A 13,120-nucleotide genomic window follows, 5' to 3' on the forward strand; every position below is an offset into this window, starting at 1 on the left:
TACTAGGCCACAAAAAGAGCCTCAGAAAATTCCAAAAGATTGAAATCCTACCAACCAACTTTTCAGACCAGAAAGGCATAAAACTAGAAATAAACTGCACAAATAAAGCAAAGAGGCTCACAAGCACATGGAGGCTTAACAACACACTCCTAAATAATCAATGGATCAATGACAAAGTCAAAATGGAGATCAAGCAATATATGGAAACAAATGACAACAACAACACTAAGCCCCAACTTCTGTGGGATGCAGCAAAAGCAGTCTTAAGAGGAAAGTATATAGCAATCCAAGCATATTTAAAAAAGGAAGAACAATCCCAAATGAATGGTCTAATGTCACAATTATCGAAATGGGAAAAAGCAGAACAAATGAGGCCTAAGGCCAGCAGAAGGAGGGACATAATAAAGATCAGAGAAGAAATAAATAAAATTGAGAAGAATAAAATAGCAAAAATCAATGAAACCAAGAGCTGGTTCTTCGAGAAAATAAACAAAATAGATAAGCCTCTAGCCAGACTTATTAAGAAGAAAAGAGAGTCAACACAAATCAACAGTATCAGAAACAAGAAAGGGAAAATCACGATGGACCACACAGAAATACAAAGCATTATTAGAGAATACTATGAAAATCTATATGCTAACAAGCTGGGAAACCTAGGAGAAATGGACAACTTCCTAGAAAAATACAACTTTCCACGATTGACCCAGAAAGAAACAGAAAATCTAAACAGACCAATTATAAGCAACGAAATTGAGGCGGTATTCAAAAAACTACCAAAGAACAAAACCCCTAGGCCAGATGGATTTACCTCGGAATTTTATCAGACATACAGGGAAGACATAATACCCATTCTCCGTAGAGTTTTCCAAAAAATAGAGGAGGAGGACATACTCCCAAACTCATTCCATGAAGCTAACATCACCCTAATACCAAAAACAGGCAAAGACCCCACCAAAAAAGAAAACTAGAGACCAATATCCCTGATGAACGTAGATGCAAAAATACTCAACAAAATATTAGCAAACCGAATTCAAAAATACATAAAAAGGATCATACACCATGACCAAGTGGGATTCATCCCAGGGATGCAAGGATGGTACAACATTCGAAAGTCCATCAACATCATCCACCACATCAACAAAAAGAAAGACAAAAACCACATGATCATCTCCATAGATGCTGAAAAATCATTTGACAAAGTTCAACATCCATTCATGATAAAAACTCTCAGCAAAATGGGAATAGAGGGCAAGTACCTCAACATAATAAAGGCCATCTATGATAAACCCACAGCCAACATTATATTGAACAGCAAGAAGTTGAAAGCATTTCCTCTGAGATCGGAAACTAGACAGGGATGCCCACTCTCTCCACTGTTATTTAACATAGTACTGGAGGTTCTAGCCACGGAAATCAGACAAAACAAAGAAATAAAAGGAATCCAGATTGGTAAAGAAGAAGTTAAACTGTCACTATTTGCAGATGACATGATATTGTACATAAAAAACCCTAAAGACTCCACCGCAAAACTACTAGAACTGATATCAGAATACAGCAAAGTTGCAGGATACAAATTCAACACACAGAAATCTGTGGCTTTCCTATACACTAACAATGAACCAACAGAAAGAGAAATCAGGAAAACAACTCCATTCACAATTGCATCAAAAAAAATAAAATACCTAGGAATAAACCTAACCAAGGAAGTGGAAGACTTATACTCTGAAAACTACAAGTCACTCTTAAGAGAAATTAAAGGGGACACTAACAGATGGAAACTCATCCCATGCTCGTGGCTAGGAAGAATTAATATTATCAAAAAGGCCATCCTTCCCAAAGCAATATACAGATTTGATGCAATCCCTATGAAACTACCAGCAACATTCTTCAATGAAATGGAACAAATAATTCAAAAATTCATATGGAAACACCAAAGACCCTGAATAGCCAAAGCAATGCTGAGAAGAATAAAGTAGGGGGATCTCACTCCCCAACTTCAAGCTCTACTATAAAGCCATAGTAATCAAGACAATTTGTTACTGGCACAAGAACAGAACCACAGACCAATGGAACAGACTAGAGAATCCAGACATTAACCCAGACATATATGGTCAATTAATATTTGATAAAGGAGCCATGGATATACAATGGTGAAATGACAGTCTCTTCAACAGATGGTGCTGGCAAAACTGGACAGCTACATGTAGGAGAATGAAACTGGACCATTGTCTAACCCCATATACAAAAGTAAACTCAAAATGGATCAAAGACCTGAATGTAAGTCATGAAACCATTAAACTCTTGGAAGAAAACATAGACAAAAACCTCTTAGACATAAACATGAGTGACCTCTTCTTGAACATATCTCCCCGGGCAAGGAAAACAACTGCAAAATGAATAAGTGGGACTATATTAAGCTGAAAAGCTTCTGTACAGCAAAAGACACCATCAATAGAACAAAAAGGAACCCTACAGTATGGGAGAATATATTTGAAAATGACACATCTGATAAAGGCTTGACGTCCAGAATATATAAAGAGCTCACACGCCTCAACAAACAAAAAACAAATAACCCAATAAAAAATGGGCAGAGGAACTGAACAGACAGTTCTCCAAAAGAGAAATACAGATGGCCAACAGACACATGAAAAGATGCTCCACATCGCTAATTATCAGAGAAATGCAAATTAAAACTACAATGAGGTATCACCTCACACCAGTAAGGATGGCTGCCATCCAAAAGACAAACAACAACAAATGTTGGCATGCTGTGGAGAAAGGGGAACCCTCCTACACTGCTGGTGGGAATGTAAGTTAGTTCAACCATTGTGGAATGCAGTATGGAGGTACATCAAAATGCTCAAAACAGACTTACCATTTGACCCAGGAATTGCACTCCTAGGAATTTACCCTAAGAATACAGCAATCAATTACAGAAAGATCAGTGCACCCCTATGTTTATCGGAGCACTATTTACAATAGCCAAGAATTGGAAGCAACCTAAATGTCCACTGATAGATGAATGGATAAAGAAGATGTTATACATATACACAATGGAATACTACTCAGCCATAAGAAAAGGGCAAATCCAACCATTTGCAGCAACATGGATGGAGCTGGAGGGTATTAGGCTCAGTGAAACAAGCCAAGCAGAGAAAGAGAAATATCAAATGATTTCACTTATCTGTGGAATATAAGAACAAAGGAAAATCTGAAGGAACAAAACAGCAGCAGAATCACAGAACTCAAGAATGGACTAACAGGTACCAAAGGTAAAGGGACTGGGGAGGATGGGTGGGTAGGGAGGGATAAGTGGTGGGTAGGGGGGTATTAAGATTAGCATGCATGGGGGTGTAGGAGAAAAGGGAGGGCTGTACAACACAGAGGAAGGCAAGTAGTCATTCTACAACATTTTGTTATGCTGATGGGCAGTGACTGTAAAGGGGTTAATAGGGGGGCCTGGTATAGGGGAGAGCCTAGTAAACATAATATTCATCATGTAAGTGTAGATTAGTGATACCAAAAAAAAAAAAAGGGCAGTTCCTGTGTGGTAACCTCCAATGAGTTCGACACAAGATTATAAAGAACATATAAAAGTTTAGGCAAAGGGTCTGTTTGTGTTTTTACAGGGGATCAAAGCCTAATTGGGCTACCCCGAAAATGAACTAAGATACGATATGAAAAAGAACTTCCAACATCAGCACTCTCTGGAAGACTCATGCCAGAAGATGATCATCAAAAAACCCCAACAAAGATCCACCCACTGCTACAGGTGTAGATGCACTCATCCTACCAGTTCCTGGACTTGCCATGGGAATGAGGAAGGAGATATCTAAGCGGGCCTTTGCATAGAGTAAAACAACAAATTTGACTGGATCTATACTGTTGGAACTCAATCAAGAATTAGGAGAAGTGCAAATTGTAGAGCTCCAAAATCCTACAACTACAGACTATTTACTGTTAAAAGAACATAAGGGATGTGAACATTCCCCTGGAATGGGTTGTTTGAATTTGTCTGATTTCTCTCAGACTGTTCAAGTTCAGTTGGACAATATCCACCATAGCATAGATAACTTTTCACAAATGCCTAAGGTGCCTAACTGGTTTTCTTGGTTTCACTGGAGATGGCTGGTAATTACAGGTATGCTTTGGTTATGTAACTATACTCCTATTATATTAATGTGTGTGCGCAATTTAAGTAGTAGCTTGAAACCTATACATGCTGAAGTTACTCTACAAGAAGATATGTCAAAGAAATAATCAATCTTCCCATGTTTTCTTCCACCTGCTACTTCTATAGCTTTTCTTCTTCCTCCCTAATTACAACCCTTAAATAGAATTCGTGCCTCATATCAAATTTACCGAGTATCATAATTCTTCCAAGTGGTAAAGATACCTCAAGACAAATGCTGGGCATAGAAGCTACAGGGCATAAATATACAAAGAAATAAAAAGCTAACCATTTCAGACAATAAGGCTTCTCTCTCACTTACCAACTTTACAGTTCCCTGTATGGCCCCGGAAGATGACTGGTTAGCTGAGACGGGTAAGATTCCTCAAGGGAGGAACAACCTAAGACAGGCACAGTCGCAGGGGGGTCATCAGGTGAGAAATTGGGGATCAACAGAGGTGAGGCTTAGAACCTCACCCCCCCTGTTTTGAGAGAAATCTTCTGCATACGTGGATGTTTTATTGCCCTTGTCTAGCTCGGATTAACACATAGTCTACAGGCACACACCTGATCATCTACATTTGCTCTCTTACAACACTAAACTATGTTTTCTACCTTTATCTTGTATCTACCTACCACTTCAGCATTTTATTAAAAATAATAATAATTAAGAGAGAAATGTGGTACCCACATATAAATCAAGTATAAAAATCAAATGAGTATTCATATTTGAACTGACTGTTTATAGTTCCTAATGCATGAGCAAAACCGAAGGTTTCTGTGATGGCTGCCCTTGTACTGTTCACCAAGTAAGAACTTATTCACTATGTAAGAATTTGTTCTCCATGTAAGAACTTGTTTGTTATGCCTCAGAAGATTGGAGACTGACGAAAATTAGGCTTGGGGTGGATTAATGATTGTGCATTGAGCATTGACTCCCCTATACAGAATTTTATTTTTGTTAACAACCATTTGATCAATAAATATGAGAGATGCCCTCACAAAAAAAAAAAAAAATTACACACTTCCAATGGTAAAATAATAAGTAACCGGGATGTAATAAATATAGTCCAAGATATTGTAACAGCTTGGTATGGTGATAGCTGGTACCTAGAATTGTCATGTATATAAATGTTGAATCACTATGTTGTACACCTGAAACTAATGTAATGTAATACTGTTTGTCAACTACCCTTCAATAAAAAATAATTATCTACAAAAATAAAAAATAAAAAAATAACATGTTTCTTTGGTGTAAAATATTAACACTATATCTCTTACTTCTTTTTGGCAACCTGATCTAAAACGTATCACAAAACTTCTAAATTCAAGGCTCAGTTTTATAAAAAAATAAACCCAACACCCTGATAAAATTTGGCAGCCTGTTTGTGAAGTGTTATAATAGCAATTGAACAATGACCTTTATTTCATGTGAGTTCTTATGAAATAGTCTTAGAAAAACACCCATTTGGCATATATCTATAGGATTTTAGGGAGTTCATGAACTTTTGATTTGAGTTCCATCCATGAACTTCAAGTTAACACACACCTGTGGTCTAATATCTTGCAAAATCTCTGGAAATACCTCTGTCACACAAACACAATGTCAATTTCAGTGGTTCTGAGCTATGGTGTGATTTCTTTAAAAGAAAGTGTTAAAGGTACTTTGATGATTAGTTTCTTATTCTGTTCTTAAAATACAGTTCCCTCATTGACATTAGAATTATACTAAAAAACATAAAAGGATTGAAACAAGTAAAAAGATATACCATGTTTATAGTTAAAGAGAAGCAATATAAGGCAGATGTCAATTCTTACCAAATTAATCAAAACATTCAAAAATTAAAATGAAAATTCTGACCAAAGTTTTCATGAAATCCAAAAAACTGATTTCAAATTTCAGAAACAGTTCATATCCAGAGTAAGTAAGCCAACTATTTAAAAGGAAGAACAAAGAGGAGAGACATCCATTTTCAGAATTGAAGTGTATTATGCTAAGTGAAATACACCAGCTGGATAAGACAAATACCTTATGGTTTCAGTTGTATGTGAAATCGAAAAGAAAAGAAAACAAAATAAACCAAACAGCAGTGGACTCATAGACACTGTGAAGTAAGGGTGGTTACGATGGAGGGAGGGATGGGGCTGGTGGGTGAAATAGGTGAAGGTGATAAAGCCCAAAATCTCAGTCATAATATAAATTAGTCAGTGGGGATAAAGTACAGCATAGAGAATATAGTCAATGGTTCTGTAACATCTTTCTATGATGACAAATAGTAACTGCACTAATTGGGGTGAGGACTGAATAATGTATGTAACTGTCAAATCACTGTGCTGTACACTTGAAGCACATATAATATTATACATATATCAACTATACTGTAATAATAAAATTTTTAAAAATGAAATAAAGTTAGGTCCGTCAGAAATACTGAAAAAAACACAGTAAAGTTTTGGAAATTAAGGAGTTGATGGAAAAAAGAGGTTGCTAGCCTTGAGGATAGTCAGTAAATAAACACATGAGTATATTGGAATTTATTCTGTGTTTAAGCTGAAATTTTAAATTGATGTGAAATAGTGGACTTTCTGGTAACTGACTTTGAATCTTCATCTGGAAGAAAAGAAATACCCATTACAAGGCACAAAAAATTATATTCCAGATGGGTGAAAGATACAAGTGTATCAAGAAAAACTAGAAAAAATATTTGAGAAATTATTCGGTTTATATCTTAAATAGGAACATTTTACAAAAAAAATAAATAAAAAATATACACTTAAAATTTCTGTCTGACAAAATTCCATATGAACCAAATATTTTAAAAAGTGGCAATATGGAAGTAAATTTTTATAAATCCTATAGATCAATAATATACAGATAAGTAACACAATTTTTTAACAGCAAAACACTTGAGTAGGCAATACACAGAAAGGAAATTACAGCTGGTCAAAAGCATATGTAAAAATACTCAACTTCATAGTACAGCATGGAGAATACAGCCAATGATTCTGTTACATCTTCCTATGTTGGACAGATAATAAGTGCACTAGTTGGGGTGAGTATATAAGAATATGGGTAATTTTTTAAACTAGTGTGTCTTATACTTCAAAATGATATCAGATATTTCAACTATACTTCAGTTTTCAAAAAGGAAAAATTATTCAACATCATTAGAATCATGGAAGTGCAAATTAAACAATGAAATACTATTTCCATTCATCAATGTCATAAAAATAAATTTAATATCAAAAATCTAAATGGCTGTCCATATAAAATTAAATGAGTGTCCCAGCAAAACTACCCCAGAAAGTATTCAAAAGGATATGCACTGCAGACACATTCAAATGCAGAAAATAGAAGTGATCCAAATACCTACAATAGAATGAAAATAAGGTGTGGTATGTTCTTATTATGGAACAAAAGAGAAATTTATATGTTGGATCCATAAGCCACTTCTGCAATGATAAAAATCACTAGGGCATATACCTGAGCAAAAAATAAGAAAGTGCAACTTAAATGTTTAAGAAAATAACACCCACAGAACACCATGTGGTTTCTATGAGAACTTGTGTGTTTGTAAATTCATAGGAAAAGGTGAGGAAGGAAAGATTTACCTCTCAGAAATAAAGGGAGTGATGGTCAAAGATCTATACAATACTTTGATTTCTTTATTAAAGGGGTTATATTTCAGTATTCCATACTTAAATAATTAATTTTAAAACTTATTTTATAATATGGTTTAAGAAGAACACAATACATACTGAATGAAGTTAAGCAAAATAAAAATAAACCATTATCCTTTAGTGAAATTCAGTAAACTCAGATAACTTGGTCTTCACCAGTTACCACACTGTTTCCTCAATTACTACATTTAGAAAAATGCAGGCACAGATGCTGTTCCCCAAGCACTGTGTGCCGTCAACTGTCATAAAAATGTAAGCATTAGTAGACAGAAAACATTTCTGTCTTCCCCCATTACTCCACAAGTTGCTATTTGACATAAGGACATGGGAAATACATTTGTATCTGGACCTGCATTTATCCCAATAACTGCATCTCTTTTAATACCCATATCTGGATTTGGTTTCACATCAAAATACAACACCTAGTTATACTTTTACAGTCCTGAATGGATTTAAATAAATTCCAAGGTGGTCTGATAAATCTAGCAGCTGCTATTACTGAGAACTCAAGTTCATAATTTGCTCTTTTTTATGGTTCTTTGTTTTGCTGAGCTAACAGTACTAGCTCTTAATTTAGTTTTAATGGAAGTAAACAAATTCATAACAGAGGATGCCAAGTAAACAGGGTGTGCTACAGCAAGGTTCACAGCCTCTGACGTGCATGGACTCAGTAAAATCCTACCAGATTTAAAACTTCTGATTCCCTGAAATCATCATTTCTGCTGCAAAAAGTTCATTAAGAAAATCTACATGGGACAGCATCCTGAAGGGATATCAGGACACTAATGTTCACCCTGCCTTCTAAAAAGGGGTAGAAAAAGGAAAAAGAAAAATAACTCAGACCCTGATGGTAAGGATCATCCTAGATTTTGTCTCACAGAAAATATTTCTTAGGAAACAATACTGACTAAAATAAAATTGGCCCTTTTATCCAAAAGAGAAACAGATTCTCATGGGGGGTGAGACTGCTTGAATGAAACTAAATGAGTTCCAATAAATGCCCACTACTTAACAGCTGAATAACCTTAGATAAGTTACATGCTCTCTGAGCCTTGGGGCTTTCATTGTTACAATAGTGATAATAATATCTACCCCTTAAGGTACCTGTGAGAATCAAATCAAAAGATCCATATAAAACATTTACAGGAGGCGGAGCCAACATGGCGGCATGAGTAGGACAGTGGGAATCTCCTCCCAAAAACATATATACTTTTGAAAATACAACAAACACAACTAGCCCTAAAAGAGAGACCAGAAGACGCAGGACAGTGGCCAGACTGCAGCTACACCAGCGAGAACCCAGCGACTGGTGAAAGGGGTAAGATACAAGCCCCGGCCCGGCGGGACCCGAGCGCCCCTCCCCCCAGCTCCCGGCGGGAGAAGAGGAGGCAGAGCGGGAGGGAGACGGAGCCCAGGACTGCCGAACACCCAGCCCCAGCCATCCGGGCCAGAGCGCAGACACAGTACGTGCCCAGGGGGCCCTGGATACTGGGGAAACAGGGAGTAAGACCTCTGAGCGGGTGCTGAAGCTGATGCCCCTGTGACAAAGAAAAGCAGGGGCTTTTTGAAAGTCTTAAAGGGACAGGGACTTAACAGCTTGACGGAAACAACCCAGGTCACAGTACAGCAGCTGGAAATTACAGGGAAAACCGGGTGCACTAACCCCCTGGGCAACAGCTCTGAGACCCCACACGGAGGCAAACAGTCAAGCAGCCCCCCCATCCATTACCCCACCGGGCGCTGCGAAAGCAGAGAAGCAGCCTGAGACAAATTCCGCCCACAGAAAGGGAAATTTCTCCCTTCCGGCCAGGCAAGACACAAAGACCCAGTCTACACGCAATTACCCAACACAAGCCACTAGGGGTCGCAGTTGTCCCAGTAAAGAAAGGCCAGTAGCAAGTGAAAATTTTGGCCCTCCCAGCTGACAGTCAATAGCGCCTATCAACATGAAAAGGCAAAAAAATATGATCCAGACAAGACTAACCCAGACAGCTTCGGCATCTGCTACATCTTCCCCTGAGAAGGAATCTGGGGAGATAGATTTAGCCAGTCTTCCTGAAAAAGAATTCAAAACAAAAGTCATAACCATGCTGATGGACGTGCAGAGAAATATGCAAGAACTAAGGAAGGTGAATTCAGAAATAAAACAAGCTCTGGAAGGACTTCAAAACAGAATGGACGAGATGCAAGAGACCATTAATGGACTAGAAAACAGAGAACAGGAACGCAGAGAAGCTGATGCAGAGAGAGATAAAAGGATCTCCAGGAATGAAAGAATTTTAAGAGAGCTGAGTGATCAAACGAAAAGGAACAATATAAGAATCATAGGTATTCCAGAAGAAGTAGAGAGAGAAGAGGGGATAGAAAATGTCTTTGAAGAAATAATTGCTGAAAATTTCCCCAAACTAGGGGAAGAAATGGCCTCTCAGACCACAGAGGTACACAGAACTCCCATGACAAGGGATCCAAGGAGGGCAACACCAAGACACATAATAATTAAAATGGCAAAGATCAAAGACAAGGACAAAGTATTACAGGCAGCCAGAGAGAAAAAAAAGGTTACCTACAAAGGAAAACCCATCAGGCTATCATAAGACTTCTCAACAGAAACCCCACAGGCCAGAAGAGAATGGCATGATATACTTAATGCAATGAAACAGAAGGGCCTCGAACCAAGACTACTGTATCCAGCACAAATATCATTTAAATATGAAGGAGGGATTAAACAATTCCCAAACAAGCAAAAGTTGAGGGAATTTGCCTCCCACAAAAAACCTCTACAGGGCATCCTACAGGGACTGCTCTAGATGGGAGCACTCCTAAAAAGAGCACACAACAAAACACCCAACATATGAAGAAGGGAGGAGGAGGAATAAGAAGGGAGAGAAATAAAGAATCATCAGACTGTGTTTATAATAGCTCAACAAGCGAGTTAAGTTAGACAGTAAGATAGTAAAGAAGCTAACCCTAAACCTTTGGTAACCACAAACTTAAAGCCTGCAATGGCAATAAATTCATACCTTTCAATATCACCCTAAATGTAAATGGACTGAATGCACCAATCAAAAGACACAGAGTAATAGAATGGATAAAAAAGCAAGATCCATCCATATGCTGCTTACAAGAGACTCACCTCAAACCCAAAGACGCGCACAGACTTAAAGTCAAGGGATGGAAAAAGATATTTCAAGCAAACAACAGAGAGAAGAAAGCAGGTGTTGCAATTCTGGTATCAGACAAAACAGACTTCAAAATAAAGAAAGTAACAAAAGACAAAGAAGGACATTACATAATGATAAAGGGCTCAGTCCATCAAGAGGATATAACCATTATAAATATATATGCACCCAATACAGGAGCACCAACATACCTGAAACAAATATTAATAGAACTAAAGGAGGAAATAGAATGCAACGCATTCATTCTAGGAGACTTCAACACACCACTCACTCCAAAGGACAGATCCACCAGACAGAAAATAAGTAAGGACACAGAGGCACTGAACAACACATTAGAACAGATGGACCTAATAGACATCTACAGAACTCTACATCTAAAAGCAACAGGATACACATTCTTCTCAAGTGCACATGGAACATTCTCCAGAATAGACCACATACTAGGACACAAAAAGAGCCTCAGTAAATTCCAAAAGATAGAAACCCTACCAACCAACTTTTCAGACCAGAAAGGCATTAAACTAGAAATAAACTGTTCTAAGAAAGCAAAAAGGCTCAAAAACACATGGAGGCTAAACAACACGCTCCTAAATAATCAATGGATCAATGACCAAATCAAAATGGAGATCCAGCAATATATGGAAACAAATGACAACAACAACAATAAGCCCCAACTTCTGTGGGACACAGCAAAAGCAGTCTTAAGAGGAAAGTATATAGCAATCCAAGCATATTTAAAAAAGGAAGAGCAATCCCAAATGAACGGTCTAATGTCACAACTATCGAAATTGGAAGAAGAAGAACAAATGAGGCCTAAGGTCAGCAGAAGGAGGGACATAATAAAGATCAGAGAAGAAATAAATAAAATTGAGAAGAATAAAACAATAGCAAAAATCAATGAAACCAAGAGCTGGTTCTTCGAGAAAATAAACAAAATAGATAAGCCTCTAGCCAGACTTATTAAGAGGAAAAGAGAGTCAACACAAATCAACAGTATCAGAAATGAGAAAGGAAAAATCACGACGGACCCGCAGAAATACAAAGAATTATTAGAGACTACTATGAAAACCTGTATGCTAACAAGCTGGGAAACCTAGGAGAAATGGACAACTTCCTAGAAAAATACAACCTTCCAAGACTGACCCAAAAAGAAACAGAAAATCTAAACAGAACAATTACCAGCAACGAAATTGAAGCAGTAATCAAAAAACTACCAAAGAACAAAACCCCTGGGCCAGATCGATTTACCTCGGAATTTTATCAGACATACAGAGAAGACATAATACCCATTCTCCTTAAAGTTTTCCAAGAAATAGAAGAGGAGGGGATACTCCCAAACTCATTCTATGAAGCTAACATCACCCTAATACCAAAACCAGGCAAAGACACCACCAAAAAAGAAAACTACAGACCAATATCCCTGATGAACGTAGACGCAAAAATACTCAACAAAATTTTAGCAAACCGAATTCAAAAATACATCAAAAGGATTGTACACCATGACCAAGTGGGATTCATCCCAGGGATGCAAGGATGGCACAACATTAGAAAGTCCATCAATATCATCCACCACATCAACAAAAAGAAAGACAAAAACCACATGATCATCTCCATAGATGCTGAAAAAGCATTTGACAAAGTTCAACATCCATTCATGATAAAAACTCTCAGCAAAATGGGAATAGAGGGCAAGTACCTCAACATAATAAAGCCCATCTATGATAAACCCACAGCCAACATTATATTGAATAGCGAGAAGCTGAAAGCATTTCCGCTGAGATCGGGAACTAGACAGGGATGCCCACTCTCCCCACTGTTATTTAACATAGTACTGGAGGTCCTAGCCACGGCAATCAGACAAAACAAAGAAATACAAGGAATCCAGATTGGCAAAGAAGAAGTCAAACTGTCACTATTTGCAGATGACATGATACTGTACATAAAAAACCCTAAAGACTCCACCCCAGAACTACTAGAACTGATATCGGAATACAGCAAAGTTGCAGGATACAAAATCAACACACAGAAATCTGTGGCTTTCCTATATACCAACAATGAACCAACAGAAAGAGAAATCAGGAAAACAACT

Source organism: Manis pentadactyla, chromosome 13, assembly GCF_030020395.1.
Source record: "Manis pentadactyla isolate mManPen7 chromosome 13, mManPen7.hap1, whole genome shotgun sequence".
Lineage (NCBI taxonomy): Eukaryota > Metazoa > Chordata > Mammalia > Pholidota > Manidae > Manis > Manis pentadactyla.